Source organism: Canis lupus, chromosome 35 (genome assembly GCF_003254725.2).
Source record: "Canis lupus dingo isolate Sandy chromosome 35, ASM325472v2, whole genome shotgun sequence".
NCBI classification, from domain to species: Eukaryota; Metazoa; Chordata; class Mammalia; order Carnivora; family Canidae; genus Canis; species Canis lupus.
The window spans coordinates 18,011,342-18,029,352 of NC_064277.1; the positions used below are offsets into that span (position 1 = coordinate 18,011,342).

An 18,011-nucleotide genomic window follows, 5' to 3' on the forward strand; every position below is an offset into this window, starting at 1 on the left:
CGAGGTTGTGAGATTGACCCCTGAGTTGGGCTCCACACTCAGTAGCGAGTCTGCTTGAGATTCTCTCTCTCTCTCTCTCTCCCTCTGCTTTCCCTTCCACTTATGCTTTCTCTCTCTAAAAACATAAAAAATGTCTTCTGTAGTAGACACATGCTCAAAGATGTAACATATTTGAAAGTAATTTGAAGCCAAATACTTAGCTCTGGAATGGTGGAGGATGGAGGAACCTATAAGAGAGATTAAAGTAGATAAATTTCTTAGAGGAATAATTATAATTAGATCATATTGCTTATCCAGAAACCAAGGAGTGGGAAGAAATGCGTAGGAAAGGGGTTCACTCAACAAATGTCCAGTGATCACTATGTGCCATGCAGCATGATAGGTGTCGGGGACACGTATGTTCTGTTAGAACTTTCTGTCAGATTTACCATTCAACAACCCATTCCACACACGTATCTGGCTGATGTTAATTTCCAAGGTAAAGTGTTAAAAATGAAAATAATGAGTACACGTCAAAATTATTTAAAATATTTATATTGGTTATATCCCAAGAAGAATGTTATATTTTGTCTTATTTTTAATGAAAAGTTTATTGTCAGAGGAGAATCTCTTTACAAGCAGTTGCTGGGAAAAAAAAAAAAAGAAAAAAAAAAAAAACCTGGATCTGGGATATTCCAGAGATCTCTGGCTGAGGGACATTCTCTGCTGATTTACAAAGTGGCAATCTGATTTTTCTTTCCCACACCTGGAGGAGCTCAGCAAACAGCAGCTCACAGGTGTCACCCAAGTGTGGCTAAGGCCGGCTCCAGCAAGTCTAGCCAGGATCTGGCTTAGGTATGCCCTGTCCTTGGAGGGGGCCTGCCTCCCGTGAGCTTGGGCTTGAGTACATGCATGTGGGTGGCTGGGCATATGTAACATTCTGGGTTGTAACTCTCCACCTTTCTGCATCTAAATAGTAGTCAAACACTTAAAATAACATTAAGACACGTTCCAGCTTGTCCTGCCAGTCAAAGGGATAGCAGGGGGAAAAATTGAAACCCTGCATTTCAGAGCCCCAAGGGCTTGCTGATTTGTTAGGTTTAGCGGTTCAGAGGATTAAAAAGGCAGCAATATTAAGAAGGAAAAAGAGAGAAGAAAGAGCCAGCATATCCATTGAAGCAAATCTAATGGGCTGCTGGAGCACAAGAAGAAAAGGTTCTACTACCTGAGCAAATCTTATTTATTATTCTTGCTTCGCAATTAAAAATTTTTTAAAAACTAATAATAATTTCTTAGACATTTGTCTTTTTTTGCTATGCTAGTCACATTCCCCAAATCCTTTATCAACGCTGCTCTGCATATGAATGGGCTGTAATTGAACTGTCACATTCATGAAGGTCAGTAACCTTTCATTAGTAAGAATGTGTCTTTCTTGATAAATTATAAAGTCTCTGAGGATTTGAAAGCATATTTTAAAAAAAATTCTCTCTACTATACCTTGAAAAACAAAATACAGATTTTTTTCTGTTATTCTGTGTATGGGGTAGGAGAGAATGATTGCTTATGTTTCTGTTTAATTTGCTTTGTGTAGGTTTCTTCCTTTTCTTTCTTTCTTTCTTTCTTTCTTTCTTTCTTTCTTTCTTTCTTTCTTTCTTCTTTCTTTCTCTTTCTTTCATTCTTTTCTTTGTTTTTTGAGTAAAGAGTGGAGAATCCTCTCTATACCCCACCAACCTTGGCTATTTTGTTTTTTGTTTTTAATCAGCAGCACTATGCAAAATTGTGTTGTGTGAGCTTTTCCTGAGTCCTTCTTATAAGCAAAAACGGAAAACTTGAACTCCTTCTCCAAAAAAAATTACAGCTAGTTATACTGTCTGTTGCATTAAAAACAGTAATTATGGATGTTTTTCTTTCTCCTTATAGCACACTTCAGCATTTGCCATGGAAAAGACCAAAGTCATTATGTGCAAATGAAGACCCACCTGAGTTATGCATATTCTGCTAATCCCACCCAATGATTTAACTGGTAATTAACTCACACAAGCACTCAGCCATCCCACCTTTGCGTTCAAGATGGCTGACCCCAGAGCATTTCACGTCCTGCAGGAAATGTCTGCTTCTGCTTCCATGTAATTGGACTTGAGACCCCTCTGGGGATTTTCAACCAAAGCTGCAGACTTACTCAACCAGGACCCACTCCCAGCAGCCCTTTAAGTCCAACTGATCTTTGGTCAAAAAGTGCAAGTTATGCATGCCTTTTAATGCTCACCAGTATTTTAGATGAGGAACCTGGGAGATAGCCGACAATTTGGGACATAGTTTCTTTATTCAGCTTTATCAACTTTAAATTGGATTAAAAAGATTCTTGTGGCATTACTGACAGTGTAAAGCCCTTAAACCACTTAACATGAATTTGAAAGACAATGGCGCAAAGACGGAAAATGAAGTGACAGAAAGGACTCCATGCACTATTGTTTCTGCCACATTGACAGCCTGTGTGCCTATTGGACACACTTAGAGCTTCAATTCCTTAAGAACTTGCTTACCACTCAAACATGTGAACAAGCATCAGTGCAAAACATATAATCTGCGGATGGAAATTTTAAATTTTCATAAAAGAGACAAAGGAAAATAGAAGGACTTTGAGCATGAGATGACTCCACTTTCAAAGAATGTTATCATCATTTGCAGTTCTATGCAGTGGCATAGTGCGTGTATTAAAAAAAACAACCTTCTTATCAGAAAGATTAACATTTTCCTACAGTATTAGTTAGGTTCCAACTAAGAAAATAAGACCAATGCCAGGTAATTCAAAAGGCGGAATGTAACAGTGGTAAATGTTTTCAATGCCGCTAGCAGAGCTGAAGGAGGAACTGGTTTAAGAAGGTGAGTAGCCACTACAGAAAGTTCATAACCACCCTTAGGGCTAGAGGGACAGGAGAGGAGATGCTATCAGTGAGGCCTTAATGCTGATGGCAGGTACCAATACTTGTGCATTGGGAGGTCACAGCTGAGATCTACAAGTGCTCTTCTAAAACATGATTCCAAAGAAATCAATCTAATCATTCAGCCAAGTCTATCCAATTTTATATCCAAATAGTTCAGCTGAGGGAGCTGGAATTGTAGCAGGTGTGTCTTGTGGGAGCTGGGAACTCTAAGGGAGGTACTGAGGAGTAGAAGCTGATGCCACTGGTAAGACACAAAAGAGACCTTACAAAGCAGAGAGAGATGGGATTAATCTGGTATCTCCTTCTTCTGATCCTACAACCTCCCACCAGTGTCTTCTGTTTTAGAACTTACCTCGAAGCAACTTGGCCCAGAAGTCTGGGAAATGTTGGTACAGGGTTCCCCCTCAGGGTTACAACGGAAAGGGCATTGAAGACATTTGAGAGCAAAGAGGTAGAAGGCCATCAGGACAGCTCTCCCCCTGGAATGTGCCATCTAGGGCAAACACTATCGTTGCCCTGCTAGGTTCTGCAAAGAGGATACACAAGCAGGGAATAAAAACATTAAATAATGGCATTAGAATAGACAACAAGTTATCTCATTCATCTTAGTGGTCAACTGAAGTCAACCAAAGTTCCTGAGAGATTTCTCAAAAAGTAGAAAAGAGAAGCTCATCAGGTGTGAAGCTCACCACAACAGTATCAACACAGAGTTCACAATTTCCTGGGATGGCCTCCATGGTTCCTGTTGGTTTGGTGGTACTTCCTGCAGGTGCCGATGCATGTGCCTTGGGATGTTGAAAACCATGCCTGCACTTACAAAATATGGTTTCAAAGATATAAAACATTAAAAAAAAATATGTCAGAATTCACATGCAAATAGCTTTTCTCCTTTAATTTCCTTGGCAAATTTAAACTTTAAAAAAAAAAAATCAAAGTAAAAATCTTTGAATAGTGCACATGAAGGATAGACTATTGTTAGAAATACATAAAATTCTACTTTGGATTCTTTTTAAATTTTTATCTCTTTAGAGAGGGAGAGAGAGAGAGAGAGAGAGAGAGAGCATGAGTGGGGGGAGGGGCAGAGGGAGAGAGAGAATCCCAAGCTCGTTCTACGCCTGGCATGGAGCCTAACACCTGAGATCGGGACCTCAGCCAAAATCAAGAGTCTGGTGCTTAACTGACTGAGCCACCCAGGAAACATTATTCTTCACCAGGAACAACCTAACCATTGTGGTTACTTCTCCTTCTACAGATAAGAAAGAGTTCATATGACAGACGAAAGCTAAAGGAATCATCTGGTACTTTTGATGTAAGCTCAGAATTTCTAAGCCCTTGGAGAAGGAAATTACCCAGGATTCACACCAAAATGATTCCTTGGGTTGATGTCCTTGCTCTAACAGTGGTTTCAAACTGGAATCCAGCAATCTCCTAAGCAGTACAAAGCAGTGTTTGAAGGGTAAAGGGGAATGAAGGTAGACACAAGAGAGGGGAGGACTGTCTGTGCCCTCCACTCCCACCTCAATCACAGCAGCTTCAATAATTGCTGTATGGATGTTGTGGTTCACTTCCTAAATCATTCTACTAGTCCCTCATTCTGAATTATGAGAATTTTTTAGTTTCTGATTAGTCCTCAAGCCAATCACATAATCTCAAAGTCTCTTTTACTGATTGGTTCACAGACCCAGGCACAACCCAATCAGTGGATGCCATTCCCCTCTAGGTACATGGATCTGGTGGTTCATTGAGACCAAAGGGAAGGAGCTTAACCCATGTTAGGAGAGAATTATTTCTCCCACCAGTTGTGAACAAGGCAGAACTAGAGCTTCAGTATGCATGTAATCATCTCATGACTACTGAGGAATCACCAGTGGGATAAAATAACAGTGGAATTTGTAGGATAGAAAGAATGAAAGAACCAGTTCCTTTATGAAACTATTGAACAACTGAATCAATCAACCCTAAAGCTCACTCTTATATCTGGTAGTCTTTTTTTTTTTTTTTTTAAGATTTTATTTATTTTGGGATCCCTGGGTGGCGCAGCGGTTTAGCGCCTGCCTTTGGCCCAGGGCGCGATCCTGGAGACCCGGGATCGAATCCCACGTCGGGCTCCCAGTGCATGGAGCCTGCTTCTCCCTCTGCCTGTGTCTCTGCCTCTCTCTCTCTGTGTGTGACTATCATAAATAAATAAAAATTTATATAAAAAAAGATTTTATTTATTATTCATGAGAGACACACAGAGAGAGGCAGAGTCACAGGCAGAGGGAGAAACAGGCTCTCTGCAAGGAGCCCGATGTGGAACTCGATCCTGAGCCAGAGGCAGACTCTCAAGCATGAGACACCCAGACGCCCCTTACATCTGGCAGTCTTCACACACAGGTGATGATTTCCCTAACCTTTCAATCTATTCCTTGTGTTGATTTCCAGTCACCAGCAGCAAAAACCATAACTGGTAGCAGTTTATCTTTAGAAAGATTGAAAAGTACTGCCCTGGAGAAACTTCTAAGAAACCTCAGATGTTAGATGGTTTTGTTTTCCATTTTCCATCCTCTATCATCCTTTCCTGCCTTATGCCGCCCCTACCCCTTCCCTTCAGCCCAACATCGTCCTCATTCTGAGCCGGGCTGCCCAGGATCTTGCTAGAGGGTCTTCCCCGGACCTGAGTCTTCACCCGACGTTTAGTTACCCTGTGTTGCCTGAAGCCAGTTGACTGGCATCATTGATGAATTTTTTCATGGTTGGTAATGGCAGTGGAGACTTTATGTGAGATCACGGTGCCTTGAATATAACAGAAGATTTATATGTGTTTGCTGGCTCAATAAAAGAATTAGTGAAATAAATACGTGATACCATCTATAGGGTATTTATGGTTGATGAGAGAACTTGTAAAATATTATGTCAGAACCCCAACAGACGAACCTGTGATTGAATCTCAGACCCAGCGGCCAGGCATGGGACATTTCTGCAAAGAGGTGCCTTCTCGGAGCTTTTTCAATCATTTTTCAATGAAAGCATTTATTTAACCATGTACTTCACTTTGCACGAAACCAACCTAGGTGGCAAAGGTACTCATAATAATAATAAAAAAGACCTGACCACTGGAGACAGGTGTTGGGAAACGCACCCTTCGTGTTAGCATGAACACCGTCCAACATTCGAAGAGCGCCTCACGCGTCTCTGCTGGGGCCTGGCAGCCGGCCCTTCCAACCCCCTTCCCGTTCTGTGCTGCTTCATGTTTATACAGCGAAAACGAAACTGTTGCCAGTGTTAATACAGCAGAATTTATAAGCTGAGAAGAGAACTCAGCATGCATTCCCTTTTCAAGTGAAACAGACTGTTATTTTCGGAACCAACTGAAGGGTGGAGACATTTCTTGGAAACCAGAGGAACTGCTGATTCTCTAGATCCTTTCTGCTTCATGGGACCCACATCTCATGAGGCAGGCAGGACCAACCCACAGAAAAGCTTGGTCTGACAAACCTGTCCCCTGAATTATAGAAGGCAGATTCATCTGATGAGACCATTCCTTCTAGGCTCCAAAAAGTCTTACTTACTCCTCTGGTCCAGAAAGAGGTGCCAGGGACTTGAAATCTGAAACATTGTTGTTAGAGGGGGCCCATAGCCCAGAGTCTATTTCTTGCCCATTAGGGGGGTGCTGCAAAGCCAGACCCTATCTCCAAAGCCGGACATAGGACACAAAATCCTAATCCCCAAATAAATGTATTGAGATTCTATAATAGATGTCATATGTATCCATGTCATATCCATTTTCTTTTGCTTCTAACGTAGCAACTGAGGTTTTTAACTGTAAACATTCATACACATACACTTCCAAATTCCAGGACCAATCTTAAAGAAAGCAGGAGGTAAGATTTCCTAGAATAACTGCATCAAATCTATCTTGCTGGTCCCAACCCAAATTCAGTAATTATAGCTCTCCAAAATTGGGTTTCTGTATCCCCTCTAGGTCTCCCAGTGATTTTACCCTTGTATCCAGTCTCCTAATTACTGAGTCTATTATATTTCTTTAAGGCATCTGACCTCTCACACCTTCCCTCTGAGACTTCCATGGCTCTTTTGCCAGATTACTGGCCTCTCTAGATTGTGGACTTGAAGCGGCCTTTGTACAGTGTAACTTTCCACCCTACCTTGAAATTTTAGACTTATTGTTAAGCTTACATTTCTATTTGCCTGCCCTTGCAACCATGTGCTGCCATGTATAGATGCTCAGCTTTGGCCTAGCCTCATGCGATCTATCTGGATGACAACTAAAAACCAGTTATAATAGAATATTGAGCCCTTGAGACATGATGCCCAGGATCAGAATGGGTCAATTATGCTGATTATCCTGCTAATCCCCACCATTAGGATAAAGAGCCATGGTATTCAATGTAGTGTAGGATAGGACTCTCAGGAATAAAGCTGGAGGGTCCCTAATGTCTGGGAAGAGCTTGGTAATGATCCACATCGCATTCCACTGTGATGGCTTCAACCTTCACAGCTGGACACATATCACCTATATGATGAACTTGGCTTTGGACACTAAGATCCAAACTGGAGCTAGAAAAGCATGACAGCTGCTTAGTGCTATTTTGAGTTCCTTGATGTCTGGGTGACTGTCTTACACACATTTTTTTTTTCCTCCTATTCTTCCATTGCTAAACCACGCATGTCTTTGACATAAAATATTATATCTATTGTATCTCATAAAATCCCATTAAAGTTTAAAATTTCTGGAGCTATAGGCAGGCTTCCAATCTGTTGCTAGTCCATCAGTACTTTATTGGAAACCGTTCATTCAAGAATTATTCACTGCTATTATTTTCCAGTGTAATTGGTGAATGAGAAGAACGGGACCTAGAACAGATAAATTTTGACTGCAGAAGAGAAATAAGTTATGGAGAAATAAATTTCTCGGAGTTTTCTTTTGGTGGAGAGGGTAAGGCAAAAGCTAACCTGGAATGAAGGCCTGGGAGTGTGCCTCTAGGATTCCACTGTAGCATTGCCAGGGAATAAAATAATCCCAGACACATAGAGGTAACAATAGAGACCGACCCTCCAACTCTGGAGGGAACTGACTGCCTCCCTTTATTCTCTATTTGCCAAATACCCAGCTCTTCCCAACCTCCTTCCTATTGGAGTTCTTTCAACCAAACCAACATAGGCATGAAGATGTTTGCTACATTCATCTTAAAATTAACCCCAGAAGCCTATAAAATGTTGAAGTTAGCTAGAGAAACCTATATAAAAGTATTTCGATTTCCCAAGACATACAAGGTGGGATTAAGGCACCATTTTTTTTCCAAGAAGAGGCATCAGGACTGTAAGATTAACAATGTCGGTTCAAAGCCCATGGGAAATAAAACCACTTGAGGTACTTCATGGATTAGTTAAGCAAATCTTATTGAAGTAAATAAATTTTAAAGAACAAAACAGAAAGACATCTAGGTTCATGATGTTTTTAAACAATCCAGTTCATATTCTCTTGATCCCTCTGTCTCACTTATCCCCCATTGTTGTGCTCGATCTGCCCCTCTACAGGAAGGGGCTTCATGAGAGTTCATGGCAAGATGAGTTTTCCTGGCTTGTCTGCCAGCCACATGAGTTTTTCCTGACAGCCTGGTTAGGAGTCACTTCATGACCTCAGTGTCCCACAGACACACTGTCTTGTCTCTTTGAAAGCCATATGGTGGCAAGAGTCATCAGACCCTTGTCTAAAATGCTAGCTATTAGGTAGGGGTCTATTGAAGCAACCCATGGTGGGGAAATTGAAAAATAAAAGGAGGAGTTTATTTTATTTTATTTTATTTTATTTTATTTTATTTTATTTTATTTTATTTTATTTTATGTTTTTAACATTCCAGCCAACAGGCTTCAGCAAGACTTTCTCATCAGCTAAGTGAAACAAATTTGAACAGAACATTTTTCTTTTTGGTTCTCACAAAACCACCCAACACAAACATGGTAGATAAAACTTGAAAATGCCAGGTTTCATCTTAAAAGTATTATAGGCTATTCCTCTTCCATTATTAATTAAACTATGGGGGCAAAGATCAGAGTAACAGTGTCCATTACCTTATAATAGGCAAGTCTGTGTTCCAGCTGATATGTATATTTTTCCTTTCAGAAAGCCAAACTTAAACTTTTTGTTCTCTTTTCAGGTGGTTTTTAAAGATGTCCATTTGGCCTTTAGAAAGATTTAAGTGAACATTTTAATAGAATGATGTTTCTAACTCTAAAAAGTTATAAATATTATTATGTACAAAAACAACACACCCTTACATAACAGGATCCTGTCAGGTCCAGAATTGTTACCAGCTGTAACGCTGCAAAATATATATAACTAGGAACCGTGTTGCATTCTCACTGGTTTGAATTTGGACACGTTAACAGATTGACAATACAAGGTAAGTGCCCTCAAATAGATTATGAGGTTCTGGGAAGTATTCAACAAATCAGAAACAATTTCCGATTAAGTGTCTTATACTCTAGATGTCCCGGTAATCAGTTTCAATGGGTGTAAACAAGAGATGTCCTGACTCTTGAAAGCTTTACAAGATTTGGTTAGTGGACATTCAAAAATATATGGACACTCAGAATAAGCTCCTTGCAAGGACAAAGGCAGCCCTGTCTTTCGTTCAGAAACAGTCAGAAAGGCAGAAAGGAAAGCTTCTCAATGTGTGACTAATTTATTGGACCCAGGTAATAATGTCTTATCATTCTTGCTCTTCAAAAATACCTCAGGAGGCATTTGGTTGTCAAACAATTCCAGACACTGTTGACTTCCCAGTTTTCCAGCACTGCTAACAACAATGTAAACATCTATGAGTCCATGATGACACCAGATTCAGAAGCAGGCATAATCTTTCTTACCTCTTAGAGACTGAGCCACATATTTACACGACCTTCACTCTAATGTCTTTCTGGCATCAAAGACAAAAAGGGATAGGAGCCTAAGGGAGACTAGAGAGAAATAAGAAAATGTCATGCGTCTTTCCCTACTGAATCTCCTACAGGGAAAATAAAGCTATAATGACATCTATTGAGACAGTTGGGGGAAAAGGAGTACGGATTTTGTTTTTTTAATCAGATAATCATGCTGCATAAAATTTAAATGTCCTGATACTGGATTGTGGTTATGCAGGGGAATGCCTTCGTTGTTGAGTGGATGCTAAAGTGTTAACAGATAAAGTGTCATGATGGATGCAAATAACTTAAATGGTTCAGGACAAAAATGTTGATAGTTGATAGATAGATGTAAAGCAAAATGCAAACAGTTGGTGATTCTAGGTGAAGGCAATGACATATGGCTGCTCATCACACTTTTCTTGAAAATTTCTCTGTGGATCTGAACGTTTTAAAATAAAAAGTTAGGGGAAGAACACCAGTCTGGGATGGAGGAAGTGTAAAGGATTCAGATGAAAAAATATTGGTCGTGTGTCAATGATGGATTCCATGGGCAGAGCAGTTCATGGGAAGTTTATCAGATCAGTCTTTCCATTTCTGTGTGTTTCGGAAGTCTCTATAATAAGAGCATTTTATTTTTTATAGAGCAGGAATATTCCCTCCTCACCCATCTTTTAGTTTCCCTCCATGCTCTGGTTGGCTCAGCGCTCCCTCCCACTATAAATAGCCAGAAAACCAACCACAAGCACAGCTCCATTTTCGGGACAGGACACTACAGAGTAGGTGTGACATAGGTTGGCAGCAGCTGAATGGTTGACCTGCTAAGCCTCTCTTCGTCCCCCTTATTAATGTCTTCAAAACAAAAAGTATTTGCGGGGCATTGGCTTCATTTGCAGCTAGGAGCTGGAAGGAGAGGACAGTCATGTGAGAACAGTTCAATTTAAGAGAAAAGTCTTCACGGAAACAACCCAACTGTCCTGGGTGGATGATTGGATAAAACGTGGTCTATCCAGACAATGGAATATCGTTCAAAAGGAAGGACAATCTGGCACACACTACAGCATGGGTCAACCCTGAACACCCACTGAGTGCAGTAAACCCATCACAAAAGGACAAATACTGTGTGCATCTTCTCATATGAGGTCCTTAGAGCCATTAAATCCCCTGGGACAGAAAGTAGACTGGTGCTTGCCAAGGTCCAGGGAGAAGGGGAAATGGGGAGTCAGTGATTAATAGAAATAGAGCTTCAGCTTGGGAGGATAAGAGATCTGGAGGCAGATGGTGGTGGATGCTTGCAGAGCAATGAGAATGTACTTCATGCCACCTAACTGTACACTTAAAAATGGTTGAAATGGCAAAAAAAAAAAAATTTTGTCGCGTGTATTTTATCAGAATGGAAAGGAAGGAAGGAAAGAAGGAGGGAGGGAGGGAGGGAGGAGGGAAGGAAGGAAGAAGGAAGGGAGGAAGGAAGGAAGGGAGGGAGGGAAGGAAGGGAGGGAGGGAGGGAAGGTGGGTGGGAAGGAGAGAGGGAGGGAATGGAAGGAAGACAGGCAGGCCAGCCTCTGTCCTTAAGGAGGATCTCTGGACTGTTAAAGCATCCCTGCTTCATTCAATGTTTGCAACAGCCCCGGGTAAAAATGTCGTGTCTCCCGTGGCCGTGGCAATCGCAGCTACTGGTAGGCATTCCCACTTCAACACAGACCCAAACCTGGGTGCCAGGAGGACAGGAGCTTCCGGATCACAGAAGGCTTCCCCAGCGGCTGCCCTGGGGGAGACCCCGCTGTGTGGCCCCAGGAAATCCTGGCTGCCCAGAAGTGGGTCGGGGTGAGGGGTGGGGCTGAACAGTTCCCGGCAGCGTCTTGTAATACCTTGTTAGTGCTTGTAATCAACGGGGCCAGGATGAGAGAAGTCGGCCTTCAGAACAGAAACACTGCGCTTTAAATTAAATCAGCTCCCTGCTGTGAGCCACTTACTCCCTTCCTCCCCGCAGCCGGGGACACAATTCAGAGGCTTCTCTGCGCCGTTAGCAGCATGAGTGACCTTCAGTCTTTCCACTTAAAAATCCATTCAAGATGATCACACTGGTTTAAATTAAAGTCTCCATCCCAGCCTCCCTGCCTCTCCTCTTCTTCCCAGTGGCCTGGCTGTCATCTCTCTTTGTGTCTGCCTCTATCTCTCTGCCTATCCTCTGTCTCTGGCTGTGTCTGTCTGTCTGTCTCTCTCTCTCTCTCTCTCTCTCTCTCACACACACACACACACACACACACACACACACCAACATATTTCTTTTCTGCATCTGTGGATAAGAGTTGCTACACTCACCTCCAAGTGCATTGCCCTTCTACCTGGCTCGGAACTGACAGTGAGATTTTTCACCTCCTCGCTCTTCTTTCTCCTCTCTGAAGAACAAGGAACCAGATGGCCATCCCCCAGTCTCCCAGCATGAGTTTGACTGACAGGAGCCTTTGATAAACCTCAGAAGAATGAAGTCATCTCCAGGTCACTGCTGCTGCCTGGCCTTTAACACCCCACACAGACCACCATTATCTGCTGAATAGGAGACAAAGGAAATTAGCCCTGCTTCCCTATCATCCCCATTATTTCCAGGCTGATTTAAACAAGGAAGCAATGAGATGCCCTTCACTTTCCTCCAAAAGGTACAAATGTCAGCTGTTAAAAAATGCAAACAAGAGGCTTTCCTATGTTAATGGCTGGGTTTCTTTGTTAAGGCTGAGGAGTGGAAAGTGGCATTTTATTCTCTGCCTTTGAGGAAAGACTTAACAAGCTTCTAAACAACTTCCTTAACTACCCGTACCTTAGACCAGCTGGTGGGTATTCTCAAGCGTTCAGGTTTCAGCCAGAAAAGGAAGATGGAAGAGAAGCTTCATTTCTAGTCTTTAACAGCAGATAATCACAGAACCTGGAGAGATGAGTGAAAGAAGTTTCCTATCAGTTTCACCCTAAAATTGAAAAAGAAGAAGAAAAGATCCTCTCACCTTTCCCCAAAACATTTTTTCCCCCCAGAAACTAAATGTTTCAGTGTCAGCAGAGCTAAAAATAAAGCCTGGGTACCATGTGACCTTGTAGATATGACATCAGAGGAAATTGTTGCTGACCATCTCTCGCCATGTTGTGAAGGGCAGATGTGTGTGTATGTGTGTGTATGCACGTGTGTACTGTTATTTGTTGTGATGGGTTAGTACCCCAATGTTAGCTAGAAAATGGAAAATTATGACAGAAAGGCCCATTATTGGGAAGGAATTTGTTTCACTATTCCACAGTTTCTGAGTCTTGGGGTTTGGAGTACGTTTTCTTTGGATGACAGTCTACACTTCTAAAAAGGCAATGTTTGCTGTTGTCATCATCCGGTCTATTCTACTTTAAAATTGTGGGTTCTACAAAACAGCCCTGTTTTGTAGGAGATTGCAATAAAAGAGCAGATCTCAGAAAGATCATGATAATCTAGATAAATTAATGACCCAATTAATAGACACTTGTTAGGCATCTGAGCCAGACACTGCATGAAGTCATTCAGGAGATACTCATTTGGAGACATAGTCCCCACAAGGAGTTCACAGTCAGGGCACAGGAGAGAGACTATACTTCATTCCTAAAAGACAGATAGGACCTAGATAAGTAAAACCAGGAGAGGAAGAAACAAAAGCCTGGGGAAGAAAGCACTGTGTTGAGAGATTTCTTTGGAATGGGAAGCACTTTTATGAATGAGGTGAAAAGAAAGTAAGAATCAAATTGTTGGTGTCTGGATGAGGAACTCACACTTTTTCCTACGCTAGTTGGCTGGGGCTGCCATAACAAAACACCACAGACTGGGTGGCTTACACGATAGAATTGTATTTCTCACACTTATAGAGGCTGGAAGACCAAGAGCAAAGTGTTGACACCTTGTCGGCAGATTTGGTTTCTCCTGAAGATTCTCTCTTTGACCTACAGGCTGCCACCTCCATGATCTAGCCTCCCATGACCTTTCCTTGGTGTGTGATCATGTCTGTCTCTTTTTCCTCTTGTAAGATCATTGATATTACATTAGGACCCTACTCTTATGTCTTCATATAGCCTTTACTACCTCCTTATAGTCTCCATCTCTAGACACAGTCACAATGGGTCTTAGGGCTTCAACAATGAAATCTTAGGGGATGTAATTGTTCCTAAGACTTCCTTAGGTAACAAGAAGGCAAGGGAGTGATGGAAGAAGGGATCCACAGGATGAAAAGTTGCCTTAGAAGCACAAGCGATTAGTGAAGAGAGAGGACAACTAAGAGATAAATCAGGAGGTTCTAAATCAGACAAGGCCTGACTTGATGTTGGCAGTAAAAAGAACTTGTTGTAGGAAGATGCAAAGTAAAAGTATGAAGGGAAAATGAATAGGACTTGAGGATTAGTTAGATATGGCGTACAAAAGAAAAGATGTCCTCAGATCATTAGTTCTGAGATACTGGGTAAATAGTTAAAATATAGAATGGAGGGATCCCTGGGTGGTGCAGCGGTTTGGCGCCTGCCTTTGGCCCAGGGTGCGATCCTGGAGACCCAGGATCGAATCCCACGTCAGGCTCTCAGTGCATGGAGCCTGCTTCTCCCTCTGCCTATGTCTCTGCCTCTCTGCCTCTCTGTGTGTGTGTGTGACTATCATAAATAAATAAAAATTTAAAAATATATATAGAATGGATATGTCAGAGATACTGTTACCACTGGACAGAGTAGGAAGAGTAGGAAGGTCTTAAGTTCTGCGGTCAGACCTACTGTGTTAAAAAAAAAAAAATTAGGGCAGCCCGGGTGGCTCAGCAGTTTAGCACCACCTTCAGCCCAGGGCCTGATCCTGGAGACCTGGAATTGAGTCCCATGTCAGGCTCCCTGCATGGCCTCTTCCTGTGTCTCTGCCTCTCTTCTCTCTCTCTGTATCTCATGAATAAATAAATAAATAATCTTAAAAATATATAAATAAATAAAAATAAATTAAACTTTATCACCTTTTAGATGTACAGTTATAGCAATTTACTTAACCTACCTGGGCCTCAATTTCTTCTCTTATCAAGTTGGGATGATAGAACCAACCACATTGAGTGGCTGATGTCTTATGGCTGAAAGGATATCATCTAATTCAACCATGAGAGGGAATTCAAAATTACTCCAAAGATTGCAGAAGAACCTTGATAACAATGTATCATTTCACTGAGATTCTTTTAGGTAAAAGAGTGTTGAATAAGTAAGACCTACAGCAGCCATGTAGATGTAGGAGTCACCATGAGATAAACATGAAAGCTCTAATATAGTAGCTTTCATTGGCAAGAAAATGAGCCTGAGGTTGGGCACACTCAATAGAAACATATCACTAGAGAAATCTGAAGTAGTTCTTTGCACTGGAAGATAGGACATAGAAAAAGAAGTGAAAGGATAAAACAGTGAGCTGAGGAGGAGATGGGATCATCTCACATAAACCAATGAAAAGTTATTGTTTGGAGACTAGTATTCTATTCTCCACCCCTATATAAGATGGGACAAGGGAGAAAGTGGACCCAAAGCAAATCAGAATATAAATTATCTCTGTGAAAGAAATTCTGACAATGTGGTTAAGTATATGTTATGGGTTGAACTGCTGCTCTCCCCTTCCCTCAAAAACAAAACAAAACAAAAAAAATCACATGCTGAAGTCTTAACCCCTCTTTACCTCAGAATATGACTGTGTTTAGAGATAGGGTCTTTAAGAGAGATGATTAAGTCAAATGAGGTCGTTAGGCTAGATCCTAATCCAATACCACCAGTGAATTTATTAAAAAAAAAAAAGTGATTAAGACACACAAGGCAACACCAGGGAGGCACATACAGCAAAAATGCCATATAAAGACATAGCAAGAAGCCAATGAGAGAGACTTCAGAAGAAACCAATCCTGCCTACACCTTGATCTCAGACTTCTAGCCTCTAGAACTGTGAGGAAATAAATTTCTGTTTTTTAAACCACCAAGTCCATGATATTTTGTTATGGCTGCTGTGTTCAGGACATGCTACCCCCAAGAAAACATGGCACCTTGGCATATTAAATATTTTAAGCTGAAGAGGAATTTGAGAAAATAGAAAAAACAGGAAAAGCATGTCATAAAACTCTCAAGTGAGAGGTGCCTTTCCTGAACCTGGAAGAAAGGAGCATCCTTACCTCTGAAGACAAAACGACACTGAGGAGAATCTAAGTTTCCCAGTTTGCGACACTCACTTTACACTCCTTAACCTGTCCTATTTCTCCACTCTTCATCCAACCAACAACTTGTTTATTCAAGTCTTCATTTCCTTATGAAGGCCCCATGTTATGTAAAACTTTCATGTAAAACAGTAAATTCATTGCATTTTTCCTTAATCTGTCTTTGTCAGTTTAATTTTCAGACCCAGCCAGAGACCTTAAGAGAGTCAAGGAAAATTTTTCTTAGACCCTAAGAGAGTCAAGGAAATTTTTTCCCCTATGGTATCTGGTGCCCAGGTGTAAAATTCCATCAGTTGAAGACACTCTGCTTAGTCCAGAAGCTGCAGTTAAGAGATCCTGGACTTCAGACAGCAGCTGACACAAGGTGAGTGTTCTTACCATGTCAATCTCTTGGGTCTCTGTCTATGGGGACTGGTTGTATAGACTCTTTTCCTTTTCAAATTCAAATTAGCAGAAGAAAAACATTTGTCTAAAAATTAGTTGTTTGGAGAGTGATTCATATTAAAGTTTCGTTTGGGGGTACTCACTGATTATCAATTCCTTCCCCCCAAGGGCCAGTTATTATTTTCCTGTTTGTCTTTGATTTTGTGTCCTTGGCTTAGCTTTCTATCCCTTAGGGCACACAAGTGTTTGTTTATGTGTGTGCAGTTGGCCAGTTGTCAGATTGGAGACCCCCAAAATATGTCCAGACAGAAGTGTGGGTTGCACCCCATTTGTAGCTAATATCATACCAGCTGTTGCCCATTCTCAAGAAAGTTGTCTATCTTTCTTCAGGCTATCTTTGAGAGTGGCTCTGGACCTTAAGAGGGTGGCATCTTTTGCATCTTCTTTGAGAATGCCTCTTGCATTCCTGGTTACATACTGATTTTGGTTTCAAGTTCCTTGATAGATATAACTCTGGTTTAAATACTTAAATTGTTTTAAAAGACTTCTATGGTCAAAAGTTGGACAAACTGGAGGCTGATACTCAGAGCCTGATAAAACCTATTTTCTCCATTTAGGAGAAAAGGAACTATGTATTTAGAGGGAAAGAACATTCAGAAGCCTATGTAGAACAATTTATTAAAACATTCCAAAGACACATAGCTCAAAATCTAGGTCTTGGGCAGCCCTGGTGGCTTAGCGGTTTAGTGCTGCCTTCGGCTTGGGGTGTGATCCTGGAGACCCAGGATGGAGTCCCATGTCAGGCTCCCTGTATGGAGCCTGCTTCTCCCTCTGCCTATGTCTCTGCCTCTCTCTCTCTCTGTGTCTTTCATGAATAAATAAATAAAATCTTTAAAAAAAAATCTAGATCTTAGTTGGAAAGTTTCTCCCTGATATAAAGAAGTAAGTTGGAGGTAATTAAGATAATGGATGGGTAGGTCAGCCCCTTGATATCATTCAGGCAATGACTCAATACTTGAAGAATTATAAGCGACTGGCCTTGTCTTATAAATCAAGTCTTTACAAAACCAAAAATGTGGCCCTTGAAGCAATTCAGAGCTTACATATCCTTACCAATCTCCAAACCTCCCATATTCATTTCAAAATGCTTGCAGATATTGTAAAAGGTCAGGACACTGGAGACAGAACTGTCCTGCACTTAAGAAAAAGAAGGAAATTTATTAGTAATAACACTAGATTTCTGACCTGACACATGTCAGGTACCTGACACACGGCTAAAATTTTAAAACAAAGCTAGAAGTCTTCCATTTGTATCTGTCCATATGCATGTGTGTGTTTGTGTGTGTGTGTGTGTGTGTGTATCTAAATTAATTTATAAAAAGCAGTTCTACTCAAGTTGGCTTAGATATAAATGAGCACTCATACAAATTAAGTATTTCTAAAACTCTCAGTAATATAGCAACTAACCCAAATGTTTCTTAAGTTCACATGATCTAGGATAATCTTTGGCAAATAAAGCTAGTTTTTAAATTGCTCATAAAATGAAAACAGGAATGTCTTCAGAGTTGTCAGCATTAAATATAATGCAAAC

The 18,011-nt window shown here is 41.1% G+C and overlaps 1 long non-coding RNA gene across 3 annotated transcripts in view; it reads right to left on the reverse strand.

Annotated features, from left to right (window-relative positions):
* LOC112657595 (uncharacterized) overlaps positions 1-18,011 on the reverse strand; it is a 49,942-nt gene that overhangs the window by 17,827 nt on the left and 14,104 nt on the right. For 2 of the 3 annotated variants that reach the window (XR_007408455.1, XR_007408453.1), the window contains 7 exons: positions 17,534-17,617; positions 12,643-12,747; positions 12,150-12,377; positions 9,795-10,730; positions 8,997-9,108; positions 3,614-3,731; positions 3,277-3,450 (listed from right to left, as the gene is read on the reverse strand). This is a non-coding gene — a long non-coding RNA (uncharacterized LOC112657595). The remainder of the gene's footprint in view (positions 1-3,276; positions 3,451-3,613; positions 3,732-8,996; positions 9,109-9,794; positions 10,731-12,149; positions 12,378-12,642; positions 12,748-17,533; positions 17,618-18,011) is intronic. The other variant, XR_007408454.1, reaches the window with a different exon arrangement.